Source organism: Salmo salar, unplaced genomic scaffold (genome assembly GCF_905237065.1).
Source record: "Salmo salar unplaced genomic scaffold, Ssal_v3.1, whole genome shotgun sequence".
In the NCBI taxonomy this organism is placed as follows: domain Eukaryota; kingdom Metazoa; phylum Chordata; class Actinopteri; order Salmoniformes; family Salmonidae; genus Salmo; species Salmo salar.
The window spans coordinates 7,501-29,507 of record NW_025547029.1 but is presented as its reverse complement, the minus strand read 5'-3'; the positions used below and the strand labels follow the sequence as shown (position 1 = coordinate 29,507).

General features: G+C 46.1%; 1 pseudogene; it reads right to left on the bottom strand.

Annotated features, from left to right (window-relative positions):
- Nucleotides 1-11,389: 11,389 nt before the first annotated feature.
- Nucleotides 11,390-12,247, bottom strand: LOC123731697 (paralemmin-2-like; annotated as a pseudogene).
- Nucleotides 12,248-22,007: the final 9,760 nt, after the last annotated feature.

Below are 22,007 nucleotides of genomic sequence, written 5' to 3'. Positions count from 1 at the left end.
TCTCTCCAGATTAGAATACATCCCCATTATGTTTCTCTATAGATTGGAATACATCCCCATTATGTTTCTCTCCAGATTGGAATACATCCCCATTATGTTTCTCTATAGATTAGAATACATCCCCATTATGTTTCTCTATAGACTGGAATACATCCCCATTATGTTTCTCTATAGACTGGAATACATCCCCATTATGTTTCTCTATAGATTGGAATATATCCCCATTATGTTTCCCTCCAGATTGGAATACATCCCCATTATTTTTCTCTATAGACTTGAATACATCCCGATTATGTTTCTCTATAGACTGGAATACATCCCCATTATGTTTCTCTATAGATTGGAATACATCCCCATTATGTTTCTCTATAGACTGGAAAACATCCCCATTATGTATATCTATAGATTGGAATACATCCCCATTATATTTCTCTCCAGATTAGAATACAAACCCATTATGTTTCTCTATAGACTGGAATACATCCCCATTATGTTTCTCTATAGACTGGAAAACATCCCCATTATGTATATCTATAGATTGGAATACATCCCCATTATGATTCTCTATAGATTAGAATACATCCCCATTATGTTTCTCTATAGATTGGAATACATCCCCATTATGTTTCTCTCCAGATTGGAATACATCCCCATTATGTTTGTCTATAGATTGGAATACATCCCCATTATGATTCTCTATAGATTGGAATACATCCCCATTATGTTTCTCTATAGATTGGAATACATCCCCATTATGTTTCTCTATAGATTAGAATACATCCCCATTATGTTTCTCTATAGACTGGAATACATCCCCATTATGTTTCTATCCAGACTGGAATACATCCCCATTATGTTTCTCTATAGACTGGAATACATCCCCATTATGTTTCCCTATAGATTAGAATACATCCCCATTATGTTTCTATCCAGACTGGAATACATCCCCATTATGTTTCTCTATAGATTAGAATACATCCCCATTATGTTTCTCTATAGACTGGAAAACATCCCCATTATGTTTGTCCCAGATTTCACACTCTGATCTGTTTCCTTGTGATTGTCTCCACCCCTTCCAGGTGTTTTCCCCAGTGTATTTATCCCTGTGTTTCCTGTCTCTCTGTGCCAGTGTATTTATCCCTGTGTTTCCTGTCTCTCTGTGCCAGTGTATTTATGCCTGTGTTTCCTGTCTCTTTGTACCAGTGTATGTATCCCTGTGTTTCCTGTCTCTCTGTACCAGTGTATTTATCCCTGTGTTTCCTGTCTCTCTGTGCCAGTGTATTTATCCCTGTGTTTCCTGTCTCTCTGTGCCAGTGTATTTATCCCTGTGTTTCCTGTCTCTCTGTGCCAGTGTATTTATCCCTGTGTTTCCTGTCTCTCTGTGCCAGTGTATTTATCCCTGTGTTTCCTGTCTCTCTGTGCCAGTGTATTTATCCCTGTGTTTCCTGTCTCTCTGTGCCAGTGTATTTATCCCTGTGTTTCCTGTCTCTCTGTGCCAGTGTATTTATCCCTGTGTTTCCTGTCTCTCTGTGCCAGTGTATTTATCCCTGTGTTTCCTGTCTCTCTGTGCCAGTGTATTTATCCCTGTGTTTCCTGTCTCTCTGTGCCAGTGTATTTATCCCTGTGTTTCCTGTCTCTCTGTGCCAGTGTATTTATCCCTGTGTTTCCTGTCTCTCTGCCCCAGTGTATTTATCCCTGTGTTTCCTGTCTCTCTGTGCCAGTGTATTTATCCCTGTGTTCCCTGTCTCTCTGTGCCAGTGTATTTATCCCTGTGTTTCCTGTCTCTCTGTGCCAGTGTATTTATCCCTGTGTTTCCTGTCTCTCTGCCCCAGTGTATTTATCCCTGTGTTTCCTATCTCTCTGCCCCAGTGTATTTATCCCTGTGTTTCCTGTCTCTCTGCCCCAGTGTATTTATCCCTGTGTTTCCTGTCTCTCTGTGCCAGTGTATTTATCCCTGTGTTTCCTGTCTCTCTGTGCCAGTGTATTTATCCCTGTGTTTCCTGTCTCTCTGTGCCAGTGTATTTATCCCTGTGTTTCCTGTCTCTCTGTGCCAGTGTATTTATCCCTGTGTTTCCTGTCTCTCTGTGCCAGTGTATTTATCCCTGTGTTTCCTGTCTCTCTGCGCCAGTGTATTTATCCCTGTGTTTCCTGTCTCTCTGCGCCAGTGTATTTATCCCTGTGTTTCCTGTCTCTCTGCCCCAGTGTATTTATCCCTGTGTTTCCTGTCTCTCTGTGCCAGTGTATTTATCCCTGTGTTCCCTGTCTCTCTGTGCCAGTGTATTTATCCCTGTGTTTCCTGTCTCTCTGTGCCAGTGTATTTATCCCTGTGTTTCCTGTCTCTCTGCCCCAGTGTATTTATCCCTGTGTTTCCTATCTCTCTGCCCCAGTGTATTTATCCCTGTGTTTCCTGTCTCTCTGCCCCAGTGTATTTATCCCTGTGTTTCCTGTCTCTCTGTGCCAGTGTATTTATCCCTGTGTTTCCTGTCTCTCTGTGCCAGTGTATTTATCCCTGTGTTTCCTGTCTCTCTGTGCCAGTGTATTTATCCCTGTGTTTCCTGTCTCTCTGTGCCAGTGTATTTATCCCTGTGTTTCCTGTCTCTCTGTGCCAGTGTATTTATCCCTGTGTTTCCTGTCTCTCTGCGCCAGTGTATTTATCCCTGTGTTTCCTGTCTCTCTGCGCCAGTGTATTTATCCCTGTGTTTCCTGTCTCTCTGCCCCAGTGTATTTATCCCTGTGTTTCCTGTCTCTCTGTGCCAGTGTATTTATCCCTGTGTTTCCTGTCTCTCTGTGCCAGTTCATCTTGTATGTTCCAAGTCAACCAGCGTGTTTTTCCCGTGCTCCTGCCTTTTCTATTCTCTTTTACTAGCCCTCTTTTACTAGCCCTCCTTTACTAGATTTAATCACCTCACACGTGAGAATATTTTGTGTTTAAGGTGCCAATCTCTTATAATATGCCCACAAGGTTTCCACAACCGAATTAAATGTTCCGGAAACGTCTATAGAAGTCTGAAAGAATGTTCTGTAAACTGAATATTTTGTGCACACTGATACAAAACATTATCTGAATATCAGTGTGACTGGAAAGTTTTATATCCTCAAAATGTTCCCACAACCTAAATAACATTTCTGGGACCCTTCAAAGAACAAACAACATTTTGTTCTGGGAATGTTGCTGAACCTTAAGGAGACTGTTTTTTCCACCCTAAAATAAACATTATAGAATCATCCGGCTGTCATTAACTACTGTAACCACTCAATAGTCTGTCATTAACTACTGTAACCACTCTATATTCTGTCATTAACTACTGTAACCACTCAATAGTCTGTCATTAACTACTGTAACCACTCAATAGTCTGTCATTAACTACTGTAACCACTCTATATTCTGTCATTAACTACTGTAACCACTCAATAGTCTGTCATTAACTACTGTAACCACTCAATAGTCTGTCATTAACTACTGTAACCACTCTATAGTCTGTCATTAACTACTGTAACCACTCAATAGTCTGTCATTAACTACTGTAACCACTCTATATTCTGTCATTAACTACTGTAACCACTCTATAGTCTGTCATTAACTACTGTAACCACTCAATAGTCTGTCATTAACTACTGTAACCACTCTATATTCTGTCATTAACTACTGTAACCACTCAATAGTCTGTCATTAACTACTGTAACCACTCTATATTCTGTCATTAACTACTGTAACCACTCTATAATCTGTAACTACTGTAACCACTCTATATTCTGTCATTAACTACTGTAACCACTCAATAGTCTGTCATTAACTACTGTAACCACTCAATAGTCTGTCATTAACTACTGTAACCACTCAATAGTCTGTCATTAACTACTGTAACCACTCTATATTCTGTCATTAACTACTGTAACCACTCAATAGTCTGTCATTAACTACTGTAACCACTCAATAGTCTGTCATTAACTACTGTAACCACTCTATATTCTGTCATTAACTACTGTAACCACTCTATATTCTGTAACTACTGTAACCACTCAATAGTCTGTCATTAACTACTGTAACCACTCAATAGTCTGTCATTAACTACTGTAACCACTCAATAGTCTGTCATTAACTACTGTAACCACTCAATAGTCTGTCATTAACTACTGTAACCACTCAATAGTCTGTCATTAACTACTGTAACCACTCAATAGTCTGTCATTAACTACTGTAACCACTCAATAGTCTGTCATTAACTACTGTAACCACTCAATAGTCTGTCATTAACTACTGTAACCACTCTATATTCTGTCATTAACTACTGTAACCACTCAATAGTCTGTCATTAACTACTGTAACCACTCTATATTCTGTCATTAACTACTGTAACCACTCTATAATCTGTAACTACTGTAACCACTCTATATTCTGTCATTAACTACTGTAACCACTCAATAGTCTGTCATTAACTACTCTAACCACTCAATAGTCTGTCATTAACTACTGTAACCACTCAATAGTCTGTCATTAACTACTGTAACCACTCAATAGTCTGTCATTAACTACTGTAACCACTCAATAGTCTGTCATTAACTACTGTAACCACTCTATATTCTGTCATTAACTACTGTAACCACTCAATAGTCTGTCATTAACTACTGTAACCACTCTATATTCTGTCATTAACTACTGTAACCACTCAATAGTCTGTCATTAACTACTGTAACCACTCTATATTCTGTCATTATCTACTGTAACCACTCAATAGTCTGTAACTACTGTAACCACTCAATAGTCTGTCATTAACTACTGTAACCACTCAATAATCTGTAACTACTGTAACCACTCTATATTCTGTCATTAACTACTGTAACCACTCAATAGTCTGTCATTAACTACTGTAACCACTCTATATTCTGTCATTAACTACTGTAACCACTCTATAATCTGTAACTACTGTAACCACTCTATATTCTGTCATTAACTACTGTAACCACTCAATAGTCTGTCATTAACTACTGTAACCACTCAATAGTCTGTCATTAACTACTGTAACCACTATATATTCTGTCATTAACTACTGTAACCACTCTATATTCTGTCATTAACTACTGTAACCACTCTATATTCTGTCATTAACTACTGTAACCACTCTATATTCTGTCATTAACTACTGTAACCACTCTATATTCTGTCATTAACTACTGTAACCACTCTATAATCTGTAACTACTGTAACCACTCTATATTCTGTCATTCACTACTGTAACCACTCAATAGTCTGTCATTAACTACTGTAACCACTCTATATTCTGTCATTAACTACTGTAACCACTCAATAGTCTGTCATTAACTACTGTAACCACTCCCTCCCATGTTCTCCCTGTGTTAGTCATGTTCTCCCCTGTGTTAGACATGTTCTCCCTGTGTTAGTCATGTTCTCCCTGTGTTAGACATGTTCTCCCTGTGTTAGTCATGTTCTCCCTGTGTTAGTTAGACATGTTCTCCCTGTGTTAGTCATGTTCTCCCTGTGTTAGTCATGTTCTCCCTGTGTTAGTTAGACATGTTCTCCCTGTGTTAGTCATGTTCTCCCTGTGTTAGACATGTTCTCCCTGTGTTAGACATGTTCTCCCTGTGTTAGTCATGTTCTCCCTGTGTTAGACATGTTCTCCCTGTGTTAGTCATGTTCTCCCTGTGTTAGTCATGTTCTCCCTGTGTTAGACATGTTCTCCCTGTGTTAGTCATGTTCTCCCTGTGTTAGTCATGTTCTCCCTGTGTTAGTCATGTTCTCCCTGTGTTAGTCATGTTCTCCCTGTGTTAGACATGTTCTCCCTGTGTTAGTTAGTCATGTTCTCCCTGTGTTAGACATGTTCTCCCTGTGTTAGTCATGTTCTCCCTGTGTTAGTCATGTTCTCCCTGTGTTAGACATGTTCTCCCTGTGTTAGTCATGTTCTCCCTGTGTTAGTTAGACATGTTCTCCCTGTGTTAGTCATGTTCTCCCTGTGTTAGACATGTTCTCCCTGTGTTAGACATGTTCTCCCTGTGTTAGACATGTTCTCCCTGTGTTAGTCATGTTCTCCCTGTGTTAGACATGTTCTCCCTGTGTTAGACATGTTCTCCCTGTGTTAGACATGTTCTCCCTGTGTTAGACATGTTCTCCCTGTGTTAGTTAGACATGTTCTCCCTGTGTTAGACATGTTCTCCCTGTGTTAGACATGTTCTCCCTGTGTTAGTCATGTTCTCCCTGTGTTAGACATGTTCTCCCTGTGTTAGACATGTTCTCCCTGTGTTAGACATGTTCTCCCTGTGTTAGACATGTTCTCCCTGTGTTAGTTAGACATGTTCTCCCTGTGTTAGTTAGACATGTTCTCCCTGTGTTAGACATGTTCTCCCTGTGTTAGACATGTTCTCCCTGTGTTAGACATGTTCTCCCTGTGTTAGACATGTTCTCCCTGTGTTAGACATGTTCTCCCTGTGTTAGTTAGACATGTTCTCCCTGTGTTAGACATGTTCTCCCTGTGTTAGTCATGTTCTCCCTGTGTTAGACATGTTCTCCCTGTGTTAGTCATGTTCTCCCTGTGTTAGACATGTTCTCCCTGTGTTAGACATGTTCTCCCTGTGTTAGACATGTTCTCCCTGTGTTAGTCATGTTCTCCCTGTGTTAGTCATGTTCTCCCTGTGTTAGTCATGTTCTCCCTGTGTTAGTTAGACATGTTCTCCCTGTGTTAGACATGTTCTCCCTGTGTTAGTCATGTTCTCCCTGTGTTAGTCATGTTCTCCCTGTGTTAGTCATGTTCTCCCTGTGTTAGTCATGTTCTCCCTGTGTTAGTCATGTTCTCCGTGTGTTAGTCATGTTCTCCCTGTGTTAGTTAGTCATGTTCTCCCTGTGTTAGTCATGTTCTCCCTGTGTTAGACATGTTCTCCCTGTGTTAGACATGTTCTCCCTGTGTTAGTCATGTTCTCCCTGTGTTAGACATGTTCTCCCTGTGTTAGTCATGTTCTCCCTGTGTTAGACATGTTCTCCCTGTGTTAGTCATGTTCTCCCTGTGTTAGACATGTTCTCCCTGTGTTAGTCATGTTCTCCCTGTGTTAGACATGTTCTCCCTGTGTTAGACATGTTCTCCCTGTGTTAGACATGTTCTCCCTGTGTTAGACATGTTCTCCCTGTGTTAGTCATGTTCTCCCTGTGTTAGTCATGTTCTCCCTGTGTTAGTCATGTTCTCCCTGTGTTAGTTAGACATGTTCTCCCTGTGTTAGACATGTTCTCCCTGTGTTAGTCATGTTCTCCCTGTGTTAGTCATGTTCTCCCTGTGTTAGTCATGTTCTCCCTGTGTTAGTCATGTTCTCCCTGTGTTAGTCATGTTCTCCGTGTGTTAGTCATGTTCTCCCTGTGCTAGTTAGTCATGTTCTCCCTGTGTTAGTCATGTTCTCCCTGTGTTAGACATGTTCTCCCTGTGTTAGACATGTTCTCCCTGTGTTAGTCATGTTCTCCCTGTGTTAGACATGTTCTCCCTGTGTTAGTCATGTTCTCCCTGTGTTAGACATGTTCTCCCTGTGTTAGTTAGACATGTTCTCCCTGTGTTAGTCATGTTCTCCCTGTGTTAGTTAGTCATGTTCTCCCTGTGTTAGTCATGTTCTCCCTGTGTTAGTTAGACATGTTCTCCCTGTGTTAGACATGTTCTCCCTGTGTTAGACATGTTCTCCCTGTGTTAGACATGTTCTCCCTGTGTTAGTCATGTTCTCCCCTGTGTTAGTCATGTTCTCCCTGTGTTAGTTAGACATGTTCTCCCTGTGTTAGTCATGTTCTCCCCTGTGTTAGTCATGTTCTCCCTGTGTTAGTCATGTTCTCCCTGTGTTAGACATGTTCTCCCTGTGTTAGTCATGTTCTCCCTGTGTTAGTTAGACATGTTCTCCCTGTGTTAGTTAGACATGTTCTCCCTGTGTTAGTCATGTTCTCCCTGTGTTAGACATGTTCTCCCTGTGTTAGACATGTTCTCCCTGTGTTAGACATGTTCTCCCTGTGTTAGACATGTTCTCCCTGTGTTAGACATGTTCTCCCTGTGTTAGACACAGTGAGACACTAGTACTATGCGAATAGAGCTTTAGTTGGCAGTAAGTGTTCTCCACCCTCTGAAATAGGATGGTAGACTAACCTGGGAGAAAGTTTGGCCCCCTAGTTCCTCCAAGGCATTTAAATAGAGAAGAGAGAGGAGACAGGGAGAGAAAGATTGAGAAGAGAGACATAGAAATATCGAGAAGAGAGAGAGAGACAGACAGAGAGAGAGAGACAGAGACAGAGCGATATACAAATATGGAGTTTGTCAGAAACCTGAAAACCAGCTGCTGATCTGAGTTGAGTCGTAACACTGAGTGGTTCTGCAATGAGGATATCTATCTATCTATCTATCTATCTATCTATCTATCTATCTATCTATCTATCTATCTATCTATCTATCTATCTATCTATCTATCTATCTATCTATCTATCTATCTATCTATCTTCTAGTTCTCTGTGGTTTCACAAGTCATTTCAATGGCCTTTCAATACATTCTGTTCAAAAACATTCAAATACAGTAAATCTAATATCATAATAGAGTTCCCTCCTTCACTCTGAAACCCTCGTAGTTCCCTCCTATACTCTGATACCCTGGTAGTTCCCTCCTATACTCTGATACCCTGGTAGTTCCCTCCTATACTCTGATACCCTGGTAGTTCCCTCCTATACTCTGATACCCTGGTAGTTCCCTCCTATACTCTGATACCCTGGTAGTTCCCTCCTTCACTCTGATACCCTGGTAGTTCCCTCCTATACTCTGACACCCTGGTAGTTCCCTCCTATACTCTGATACCCTGGTAGTTCCCTCCTATACTCTGATACCCTGGTAGTTCCCTCCTATACTCTGATACCCTGGTAGTTCCCTCCTTCACTCTGATACCCTGGTAGTTCCCTCCTATACTCTGATACCCTGGTAGTTCCCTCCTATACTCTGATACCCTGGTAGTTCCCTCCTATACTCTGATACCCTGGTAGAGTTCCCTCCTTCACTCTGATACCCTGGTAGAGTTCCCTCCTTCACTCTGATACCCTGGTAGTTCCCTCCTATACTCTGATACCCTGGTAGTTCCCTCCTATACTCTGATACCCTGGTAGTTCCCTCCTTCACTCTGATACCCTGGTAGTTCCCTCCTTCACTGTGATACCCTGGTAGTTCCCTCCTATACTCTGATACCCTGGTAGTTCCCTCCTATACTCTGATACCCTGGTAGTTCCCTCCTTCACTCTGATACCCTGGTAGTTCCCTCATATACTCTGATACCCTGGTAGAGTTCCCTCCTTCACTCTGATACCCTGGTAGTTCCCTCCTTCACTCTGATACCCTGGTAGTTCCCTCCTATACTCTGATACCCTGGTAGTTCCCTCCTTCACTCTGATACCCTGGTAGTTCCCTCCTTCACTCTGATACCCTGGTAGTTCCCTCCTTCACTCTGATACCCTGGTAGTTCCCTTCTTCACTCTGATACCCTGGTAGTTCCCTCCTATACTCTGATACCCTGGTAGTTCCCTCCTATACTCTGATACCCTGGTAGTTCCCTCCTATACTCTGATACCCTGGTAGTTCCCTCCTTCACTCTGATACCCTGGTAGTTCCCTCCTTCACTCTGATACCCTGGTAGTTCCCTCCTTCACTCTGATACCCTGGTAGTTCCCTCCTTCACTCTGATACCCTGGTAGTTCCCTCCTATACTCTGATACCCTGGTAGTTCCCTCCTATACTCTGATACCCTGGTAGTTCCCTCCTTCACTCTGATACCCTGGTAGTTCCCTCCTTCACTCTGATACCCTGGTAGTTCCCTCCTATACTCTGATACCCTGGTAGTTCCCTCCTTCACTCTGATACCCTGGTAGTTCCCTCCTTCACTCTGATACCCTGGTAGTTCCCTCCTTCACTCTGATACCCTGGTAGTTCCCTCCTTCACTCTGATACCCTGGTAGTTTCCCTCCTATACTCTGATACCCTGGTAGTTCCCTCCTTCACTCTGATACCCTGGTAGTTCCCTCCTTCACTCTGATACCCTGGTAGTTCCCTCCTTCACTCTGACACCCTGGTAGTTCCCTCCTTCACTCTGATACCCTGGTAGTTCCCTCCTATACTCTGATACCCTGGTAGTTCCCTCCTATACTCTGATACCCTGGTAGTTCCCTCCTATACTCTGATACCCTGGTAGTTCCCTCCTCACCTCTGACATGGTTTGGTTGAGGAGCCTATCGTTAAATATGATAACTTTATGTTTCTGACAGTACAGACAGAAGGTCATAAGTAATGCCCTTCCCAGGATATATCCCAAATGGCACCCTATTCCCCATATAGTGGCACTACTATAGACCAGAGCCCTATTCCCTATATACTGTACTACTTTAGACCAGAGCCCTATTCCCTATATAGTGCACTACTTTAGACCAGGGCCCTATTCCCTATATAGTGCACTACTATAGACCAGAACCCTATTCCCTATATAGTGGTACTACTATAGACCAGAACCCTATTCCCTATATAGTGCACTACTTTTTACACACTTCTAAAGATGAATCTGTGATACTGTATTTGGTGTTGTATCAAGGTCGGGGCCACTCTACCCTCAAGGCTCTGGTCAAAATTCATTTTATTACATAGGAATAAGGTCCAGTGTAGGATGGGCCCCTAGTCTGTTGGATATCCATACAGTCAGATGTCTCTGCTTGAATACGGCAACTAGACAGACCGGTGTGAATACCAACCCGTACTGGCTCATACTAAAATCTCTGCAGGTCATCTTTCTGTTGTTTTCAGGACTGCCAGATGGATATTCATCTGATCCAGGTCTGTAACATCAAACATTCCCTTGGTCAGGATAATAGCTTATTTCTTACAGACCAAATGTATCGTGTATACCATGAAACTAGTGGCTAGCCCAACCCAACCCAAACACTGTGCTGCTCTGTGTTGGAATAGTTGTCCTTGCTCTGGGGTGACGTTTTCCCCTGATCTAGAATCAGCTTCCCCTTCATCCAATCCTGACCTTCATCTGTAGTAGTATAAAATCTAAAACTGACCCTTTATTAGTGTCTAGGGGCAACTTCAACCTCCACCGTTGTCCTACTGAAGGGAGTGACAGAGTGCCTTTACTTTCCCTGGGGAGGGGAGGGCATCATCAGGACACAGGCTCACAAAGGTGAGTCAAAGGTCAAAGTTAAAAGAGTGATGTCAACGCAGCCAAGTTCCAGGGGCCAGAAGGTAAGGTTCTGTTAGTAGCTGTGAGGAGGAAGAGGAAGAGGAGGAGGAGGAGGAGGGTTTCGGGAGGAGGAAGATCAGAGCCTTGATTAACCAATGAGCTCCTTCCTCCCTGCAGTCCCAGGGGAAAAACAGAGAGTTGTGGGGAGTGTAGTTAAAGTAATGAGGTTACATGATAGTACAGCAGCGGCAGGGCTTTTTCTTCTCTATACCTGCTGGGGAGGGGAGTTCCTTGGTGGCCGTGGCAGAGCTCTCGTCCTTCCCCTCCGACGACAGTTCGGTGGTGTCGCTGAGCGGCCGCGCGCCAGACACCAGGTCGGCGGCGTTGCCGTCCACGGTGGAGTAACCGTCTGTCACCGTTTTCTCCGTAGCGACTTCTCATCGTCCTCATCGATCAGGACGATCTCAGCCTTGATGGTGCCGTCGAATCCCAGCAGCCTCTTGGTCTCATCCTGGTCGTCTACATTATGATAACCCACGAAGATCATAGTGATCGGCTTCTCCGCCGTAGCCTGGGGAGCCTCCGTCACCTCACCCTCGTATATCACCTCCTGGCAGGGTGGAGGCTGGGTGGTGATGGGGGCGCTTGGAGCCTGGGGCTTGGGCATCTTGTGGGCCGTGGTGCCAGAGCTAGGGACAGCTGGGGGGTAGTGTAGGGGGTGTAGTTGGTAGGGAGGTCAGCGGAGGGGTCAGTGGACCTAGGGGAGGTTTTGGGGTCATCAGCGTCGGCGGGGTTGACGGTGACCTTAGCCTTGCCTCCCTGAGCACAGCCAGTGGTCGCCCCGACCCGCTTCATCAGCTCATCCACCTGTTGGGAGCTCCAGCGGTGAACCCCATTGTCCAGGGTAGAGGACCCCCTGAGCGGACCTCGTAGACAACCTTCCGGCCGTCGTCGAAAACCTTGACCCCGCGGTCAGGCACCTCGTCAGGGCTGACTGCAGAAGCTGACAGGATCCTGGTGTCCCCCTGTCTTTCTGTCCTTCTCCACGTTGATCTCCATGGCGTACATCACTGGGTGAAAGACAGACAGGCAGAGAGAGAGAGAGAGAGAGAGAGAGAGAGAGAGAGAGAGAGAGAGAGAGAGAGAGAGAGAGAGAGAGAGAGAGAGAGAGAGAGAGAGAGAGAGAGAGAGAGAGAGAGAGAGAGAGAGAGAGAGAGAGAGAGAGAGAAAATAAGATATCATGTTACCACTATGGTACATCTCTGGGAGACAGACAGACAGACAGACAGACGAGATATCATGTTGCCACTATAGTACATCGCTGGGTGATTATAGATACTATTTGAAGACAGAGTTTCAGATATTTTTGGAAGATGGGCTCTGCTGTCCTAGCTACAGAGGAAGATGGGCAGGGACTCTGCTGTTCTAGCTACAGAGGGAAGATGCGCAGGGACTCTGCTGTCCTAGCTACAGAGGGAAGATGGGCAGGGACTCTGCTGTCCTAGCTACAGAGGGAAGATGGGCAGGGACTCTGCCGTCCTAGCTACAGAGGGAAGATGGGCAGGGACTCTGCCGTCCTAGCTACAGAGGGAAGATGGGCAGGGACTCTGCTGTCCTAGCTACAGAGGGAAGATGGGCAGGGACTCTGCTGTCCTAGCTACAGAGGGAAGCTGATTCCACCATTGGGTTTCGAGGACAGAGAAGAGCTTGGACCGAACTTTCCCACCCGGACCTGAGGTGGCAGAAGGGAGTGCTCTGGTTGGGGTGTAGGGTTTGAGCATAGCCTGAATGTAGGGAGGGGCAGTTCCTCTTGCTGCTCCGTGGGGCAAGCACCATGGTCTTGTAGTGGATACGAGCTTCGACTGGAAGCCAGTGGAGTGTGCGGATGAGTGGGGTGACGTGAGAGAACTTGGGAAGGTTGAACACCAGGAGGGCTGCAGCGTTTGATGGCACAAGCGGGGGGAGCCCTGCCAAGAGCAAGTTGCGGTAGTCCAGACGGAAGATGACAAGTGCCTGGATTAGGAACTGCTCTGCTTCCTGTATGAGGAAGGGTGGTTCTATGGATGTTGTAGAGCATGAACCTGCAGGAGAGAGCCACTGCTTTGATGTTTTCAGAGAACAACAGGGTGCTGTCCAGGGCCACGCCAAGGTTCTTGACGTCTGAGATGAAAAAACCATGGAGTTGTCCACCGTGATGGAGAGGTCTTTGAGAGGGCCGGCCTTCCTCGGAAAGAAGAGCAGCTCTGTCTTGTTGTGGTTGAGCTTGAGGTGGTGAACCGTCATCCAAGCGGAGGTATCTGCCAGCCGCAGAGATGCATGTCACTAGGGGGGAATGAGCAAAGTAGTTGAGTGTCATCCGCATTGCAATGATAGGAGAGTGAGGACAAGACAGAGCGGAGTGACTTGGTGTATAGAGAGAAGAGGAGAGGACCTAGAACCGAGCCCTGGGGGACACCAGTCGTGAGAGTGAGTGGTGCAGACACAGGTCCTCTCCACGTCACCTGGTAGGAGCGGCCTGCCAGTTAGGATGCAATCCAAGAGTGTGCAGAGCCTGAGACGCCCAGCCCTGAGAGGGTGGAGAGGAGGATCTGATAGAGCCTGAGACGCCCAGTTTTTTTGGAAAGAAAATAAAGAAGGGATACAGGTCTGTAGTTTTTGATGTCAGAGGAGTCGAGTTTTGGTTTCTTGAGGAGGGGGAGCGACACTGGCATTTTGAAGTCAGAGGGGAGGCAGCCAGTGGACAGGGAAGTGAGGAATGGGAGAAGGTCTCCAGAGTTGATCTGGAGAAAGGAAGAGGTGTTGGATTCGAGTGGGTTGTCGGGCTGCTGGACCTCACTAGTCAAAGGATTTCATCTGGAGAGAGAGGGAGAAAGAGGTCAGGCGTTTGGGTAAATCTGTGCGAGTGGGACCAATGGACTCAATAGGCTGAGTGAATGAGGAGCAAATGTCGTCGACCTTCTTGTCAAAGTGGTTGACAAAGTCGTCCACAGAGAGGGAGCAGGGAGGGGGAGAAGGATTAAGGAAGGAGGAGAAGGCGGAAAATAGTTTCCTAGGGTTAGAGGCAGAAGCTTGAAAAAGTGGGTTTAGAAGAGTAAGTAGAGAGGAGGGAGAGGAAGGATGATAGGTTCTCCGGAAGTTTAGTTTTCCTCCATTTACACTCAGCTGCCTGCAGCCCTGTTCTGTAAGCTCGCGATGAGTCACTCAGCCACGGAGCAGGGAGTAGGCGAACAGCCTCTAGTAAAGATGAGGTCAAGTGTATTGCCTGCCTTGTGAGTGGGATGGGACTGGGAAAGGGTCCAAAGGAGGGAACGAGAGTTTTGGAAAGAAATGAATGGAAGGCAGTCGTCGAGAGGTTGAAGTCGCCAAGTACAAAGAGCAATGAGCCATCTTCAGGAAATGAGCTTATCAAGGTGTCAAGCTCATTGATGAACTCTCTAAGGGCACCTGGTGGGCGATAGATGACAACAATGTTAAGATTGAGTGGACAAGTGACAGTGATAGAATGGAATTGAAATGAGGCGATGGACAAGAGGGAAAAAAACAGAAAATCTCCACTCGGGAAAAATGTGTATCAATGTGCCACCAGAGCGATGACCAGATGCTCTCGGATTATGAGCGAAAACGTAGTCAGATGAAGAGAGAGCAGCAGTATTGTCTGAGTTGATCCAAGTCTCCGTCAAAAAGTCAAAGGGACTGAAGGGCAGCGTAGGATAGGATGAACATGGAGTTCTTGACCTTAGATCGGCTGTTTCAAACGCTGCCAGAGACGAAGGAATTCCACATGGGGTTGTGCGTGCAGGGTACACTAAATCAGAAGAGCTGTAGCCAGGGGTTGGGGAGTGTCTGTGAAGCGTACAGGGAGAGGTGAGAACAGGTATAGAAAACACACACATAGTGAGATCTGTAAATAACTAGATAAGATATTCAAGTGAGAGAGTGATGGGGAGCTACTCTCTTTCCTTCCCGAATAGCTCAGCTGAACGGTATTAGTTTTGCAACCAGACTGCCGCTGAGAAAAACAGAGGAGACTGAAGTACTAATACTATTGTTAATTGCCTTGAAGATGAAAAACCCTGATTACAGAAACAAGTCATAAATTGCCCCTCTCCTTAGTCCTGGTTGATGTGTCAACAACTGTCTTCAAGTTGTGAGCAGTCAGCAGTTTACACACACAAAGTAGGTCACTGGGAAGACAGGCAGCACTTAAAGTAGACGGCCCTAGTTAAACTTCTCACTCCTGGAGATATCAGGAGTCTTCTAGCTGTAGAATGAAGCATGACAGACATACAGGCAGGGAGGGAGGTAGACAGAGAGACAGAGAGACAGATAGGCAGACAGGGAGACAAGGAGGCAGACAGGGAGACAGGGAGGCAGACAGGGAGGCAGACAGGGAGACAGACAGGGAGGCAGACAGGGAGACAGGGAGGCAGACAGGGAGGCAGACAGGGAGACAAGGAGGCAGACAGGGAGACAGGGAGGCAGACAGGGAGGCAGGGAGAGAGTCAGGGAGACAAGGAGGCAGACAGGGAGACAGGGAGGCAGACAGGGAGGCAGGGAGAGAGTCAGGGAGACAGACAAGCAGACAGGGAGACAGGGAGGCAGACAGGGAGGCAGACAGGGAGGCAGACAGGCAGACAGGCAGACAGGGAAGCAGACAGGAGGCAGACAGGGAGGCAGACAGGGAGGCAGGGAGGCAGACAGGGAGGCAGACAGGGAGGCAGACAGGGAGACAGACAGGCAGACAGGGAGGCAGACAGGGAGGCAAACAGGGAGGCAGGGAGGCAGCGAGGCAAACAGGCAGACAGGGAGGCAGACAGGGAGAAAGGGAGGGAGGCAGGGAGGCAGGGAGAGAGACAGGGAGACAGACAAGCAGACAGGGAGACAGACAGGCAGACAGGGAGACAGGGAGACAGGGAGGCACACAGGGAGACAGGGAGACAGGGAGACAGGGAGGCAGACAGGCAGACAGGGAGACGACAGACACGGAGGCAGACAGGGAGGCAGACAGGGAGGCAGACAGGGAGGCAGACAGGAGGCAGACAGGGAGGCAGACAGGGGAGACAGACAGGGAGACAGGGAGGGAGACTGACAGGGAGGCAGACAGGGAGACAGGGAGGCAGACAGGGAAACAGGGAGGCAGGGAGGTAGGGAGAGAGTCAGGGAGACAGACAAGCAGACAGGGAGACAGGGAGGCAGACAGGGAGACAGGGAGGAAGACAGGGAGGAAGGGAGGGAGACAGGGAGGCAGACAGGGAAACAGGGAGGCAGACAGGGAAACAGGGAGGCAGGGAGGTAGGGAGAGAGTCAGGGGAGACAGACAAGCAGACAGGGAGACAGACAGGGAGACAGGGAGACAGGGAGGAAGACAGGGAGGAAGGGAGGGAGACATGGAGGCAGGGAGGCAGACAGGGAGGCAGACAGGCAGACAGGGAGACAGACAGGCAGACAGGGAGACAGACAGGCAGACAGGGAGACAGGGAGACAGGGAGACAGACAGGGAGGCAGACAGGCAGACGGAGGCAGACAGGGAGACAGACAGACAGGCAGACAGACAGGCAGACAGGGAGACAGGCAGACAGGCAGACAGACAGACAGACAGGCAGACAGACAGGCAGACAGGCAGACAGGCAGACAGACAGGCAGACAGGCAGACAGACAGGGAGGGAGACAGACAGGCAGACAGGGAGGGAGACAGACAGACAGGCAGACAGGAGGGAGACAGACAGAAAGCAGACAGACAGGCAGACAGACAGACAGGCAGACAGGGAGGGAGACAGACAGGCAGACAGGGAGGGAGACAGACAGGCAGACAGGGAGGGAGACAGACAGGCAGACAGGGGAGGGGAGACAGACAGGCAGACAGGGAGGGAGACAGACAGAAGGCAGACTGAAACAGTGACAGTGCAGTACAGCAGGACATGTGTTTTCCAATTACCTTAAAAAGTAACTTCATTACAAAATTATCTTCAAGGGATTTTCTCAATATGTTTTGAAATAATAGAGTTTATCTTTTCCATGTTATGTCTAACGTATGGCATTTATTACACAACTCCACGACTTAATTACGGCAAGACGTTCCACTAGCGAGACACCTCGACAACATCCGGTGAAATCGCAGAGCTCGAATTTCCAACTACAGAATTATAAATATTTAACTTTTATGAAATCACAAGTGTAATACATCAAAAATAAAGCTTAACTCATTTTAGATGGAAAACAGATGAAAACTAAACAGTACAGTATTTCACTGTAGATAAGACTGGCTGCTAACAATAGTCAATTATACTGTATTCAACCAACCACCATCTTTGTTCAATTCACTTCTGCTCACTGTGGCACATAGTTACATGGTCAGTGTTAATATATTACAGTCTGTTAGTCCTGTGATCAGAGCCCAGCACATTAATCACTGTTTCAGGAAAAGTGCCGGTTTTAGCCTGCCGGCTAATTTGGAACTGGAGTCCCTGGACAGGTTATTAAAAACAATAACAATAACAATACAGACAGACCATGAGGAGTGAGCACATGCAGAGAAACACAGAATAAGAGACACACAGCACGCAGACAGAGAAACATAGAAACACACAGCACGCAGACAGAGGAACATAGAAACACACAGCACACAGACAGAGAAACATAGAAACACACAGCACACAGACAGAGAAACATAGAAACACACAGCACGCAGACAGAGGAACATAGAAACACACAGCACACAGACAGAGAAACATAGAAACACACAGCACGCAGACAGAGGAACATAGAAACACACAGCACACAGACAGAGAAACATAGAAACACATAGCACGCAGACAGAGGAACATAGAAACACACAGCACGCAGACAGAGAAACATAGAAACACACAGCACGCAGACAGAGAAACATAGAAACACACAGCACGCAGACAGAGGAACATAGAACAGGAAACACACAGCACGCAGACAGAGCAACATAGAAACACATAGCACGCAGACAGAGAAACATAGAAACACATAGCACACAGACAGAGAAACATAGAAACACATAGCACGCAGACAGAGAAACATAGAAACACATAGCACGCAGACAGAGAAACATAGAAACACATAGCACGCAGACAGAGAAACATAGAAACACATAGCACACAGACAGAGAAACATAGAAACACACAGCACGCAGACAGATGAACATAGAAACACACAGCACGCAGACAGAGAAACATAGAAACACACAGCACGCAGACAGAGAAACATAGAAACACACAGCACACAGACAGAGAAACATAGAAACACACAGCACGCAGACAGAGAAACATAGAAACACACAGCACACAGACAGAGAAACATAGAAACACACAGCACACAGACAGAGAAACATAGAAACACACAGCACGCAGACAGAGAAACATAGAAACACACAGCACGCAGACAGAGAAACATAGAAACACACAGCACGCAGACAGAGGAACATAGAAACACACTGCACACAGACAGAGAAACATAGAAACACATAGCACACAGACAGAGGAACATAGAAACACACAGCACACAGACAGAGAAACATAGAAACACACAGCACACAGACAGAGAAACATAGAAACACACAGCACACAGACAGAGAAACATAGAAACACACAGCACGCAGACAGAGAAACATAGAAACACACAGCACGCAGACAGAGGAACATAGAAACACACAGCACACAGACAGAGAAACATAGAAACACACAGCACGCAGACAGAGAAACATAGAAACACATAGCACACAGACAGAGAAACATAGAAACACATAGCACGCAGACAGAGAAACATAGAAACACATAGCACACAGACAGAGAAACATAGAAACACACAGCACACAGACAGAGAAACATAGAAACACACAGCACGCAGACAGAGAAACATAGAAACACACAGCACACAGACAGAGAAACATAGAAACACACAGCACGCAGACAGAGCAACATAGAAACACACAGCACACAGACAGAGAAACATAGAAACACACAGCACACAGACAGAGAAACATAGAAACACACAGCACACAGACAGAGAAACATAGAAACACACAGCACGCAGACAGAGAAACATAGAAACACACAGCACGCAGACAGAGGAACATAGAAACACATAGCACGCAGACAGAGGAACATAGGAAACACACAGCACGCAGACAGAGGAACATAGAAACACACAGCACGCAGACAGAGGAACATAGAAACACACAGCACGCAGACAGAGAAACATAGGAAACACACAGCACGCAGACAGAGGAACATAGAAACACACAGCACGCAGACAGAGGAACATAGAAACACACAGCACACAGACAGAGAAACATAGAAACACACAGCACGCAGACAGAGAAACATAGAAACACACAGCACGCAGACAGAGAAACATAGAAACACACAGCACGCAGACAGAGAAACATAGAAACACACAGCACACAGACAGAGAAACATAGAAACACACAGCACGCAGACAGAGAAACATAGAAACACATAGCACGCAGACAGAGAAACATAGAAACACATAGCACGCAGACAGAGAAACATAGAAACACACAGCACGCAGACAGAGGAACATAGAAACACACAGCACGCAGACAGAGGAACATAGAAACACACAGCACGCAGACAGAGGAACATAGAAACACACAGCACGCAGACAGAGGAACATAGAAACACACAGCACACAGACAGAGGAACATAGAAACACATAGCACGCAGACAGAGCAATAGCACAAAAAACAACAGTGTTTCCACACCTCACAAGCTACAGACAACAGACAACATGGAAAGCGACAATACACAGCTAGGGATTATGTTCACTAGTCTGATTGACCTTTAGCCATGTCTTCATGTTTTTATGTGAAAGTGTGATAGGTGATGCAGTTATGTGTGTCTGATGGCAGTGTACTCCAGACATGTGAAGCTCTCACAGAGAAAGCAGATTGACTAAAAAGTGCTTTTCCTTAAGGGAACTTATACAGTCACCTCTCATGGCAGACCTTGTGGATCTGCTGCCATATGTTTGGGTTTTCTGTTTAACAAAAGTACTGAGTGGAGGGGGGAGCCAGACCATTTAGGATCTGGAATACAAGACATGCGTCGGTGTATTGCACAAGATTTTCCCAACTCAGGAGCTCATGCTTTCTGAGGATGTAACAGTGATGGTGGCTATTGAGCTTCCTATCGAGCACTTTGAGAGCCTGTTTGTAGACAGACTGAATAGGTTTTAATGTTGTACAGCAAGCTTGGGCCCAACTAGTCAAGCCGTATGTTAAGTGGGGAGACTATCATAGATTTGAAGTACAGTTTTGCTACCTCTGTAGTCAAACAATTTCGTATAAATCGGAAATTTGCGAGGTTGAATTTGGTTATTAGAATTACCTTTTTCACCTTCTTTTAAAAGAGAGATTGGAATAAATTATGATGCCAAGGTACTTAAAATCAGATACCACCTGGAGCTTCTCCCCTGATACACAGACATCTGGTTCAGTAGCATCAGATACCACCTGGAGCTTCTCCCTGATACACAGACATCTGGTTCAGTAGCATCAGATACCACCTGGAGCTTCTCCCCTGATACACAGACATCTGGTTCAGTAGCATCAGATACCACCTGGAGCTTCTCCCCTGATACACAGACATCTGGTTCAGTAGCATCAGATACCACCTGGAGCTTCTCCCCTGATACACAGACATCTGGTTCAGTAGCATCAGATACCACCTGGAGCTTCTCCACTGATACACAGACATCTGGTTCAGTAGCATCAGATACCACCTGGAGCTTCTCCCTGACACACAGACATCTGGTTCAGTAGCATCAGATACCACCTGGAGCTTCTCCCTGATACACAGACATCTGGTTCAGTAGCATCAGATACCACCTGGAGCTTCTCCCCTGATACACAGACATCTGGTTCAGTAGCATCAGATACCACCTGGAGCTTCTCCCCTGATACACAGACATCTGGTTCAGTAGCATCAGATACCACCTGGAGCTTCTTCCCTGATACACAGACATCTGGTTCAGTAGCATCAGATACCACCTGGAGCTTCTCCCCTGATACACAGACATCTGGTTCAGTAGCATCAGATACCACCTGGAGCTTCTCCCCTGATACACAGACATCTGGTTCAGTAGCATCAGATACCACCTGGAGCTTCTCCCTGATACACAGACATCTGGTTCAGTAGCATCAGATACCACCTGGAGCTTCTCCCCTGATACACAGACATCTGGTTCAGTAGCATCAGATACCACCTGGAGCTTCTCCCCTGATACACAGACATCTGGTTCAGTAGCATCAGATACCACCTGGAGCTTCTCCCCTGATACACAGACATCTGGTTCAGTAGCATCAGATACCACCTGGAGCTTCTCCCCTGATACACAGACATCTGGTTCAGTAGCATCAGATACCACCTGGAGCTTCTCCCCTGATACACAGACATCTGGTTCAGTAGCATCAGATACCACCTGGAGCTTCTCCCCTGATACACAGACATCTGGTTCAGTAGCATCAGATACCACCTGGAGCTTCTCCCCTGATACACAGACATCTGGTTCAGTAGCATCAGATACCACCTGGAGCTTCTCCCCTGATACACAGACATCTGGTTCAGTAGCATCAGATACCACCTGGAGCTTCTCCCCTGATACACAGACATCTGGTTCAGTAGCATCAGATACCACCTGGAGCTTCTCCCTGATACACAGACATCTGGTTCAGTAGCATCAGATACCACCTGGAGCTTCTCCCTGATACACAGACATCTGGTTCAGTAGCATCAGATACCACCTGGAGCTTCTCCCCTGATACACAGACATCTGGTTCAGT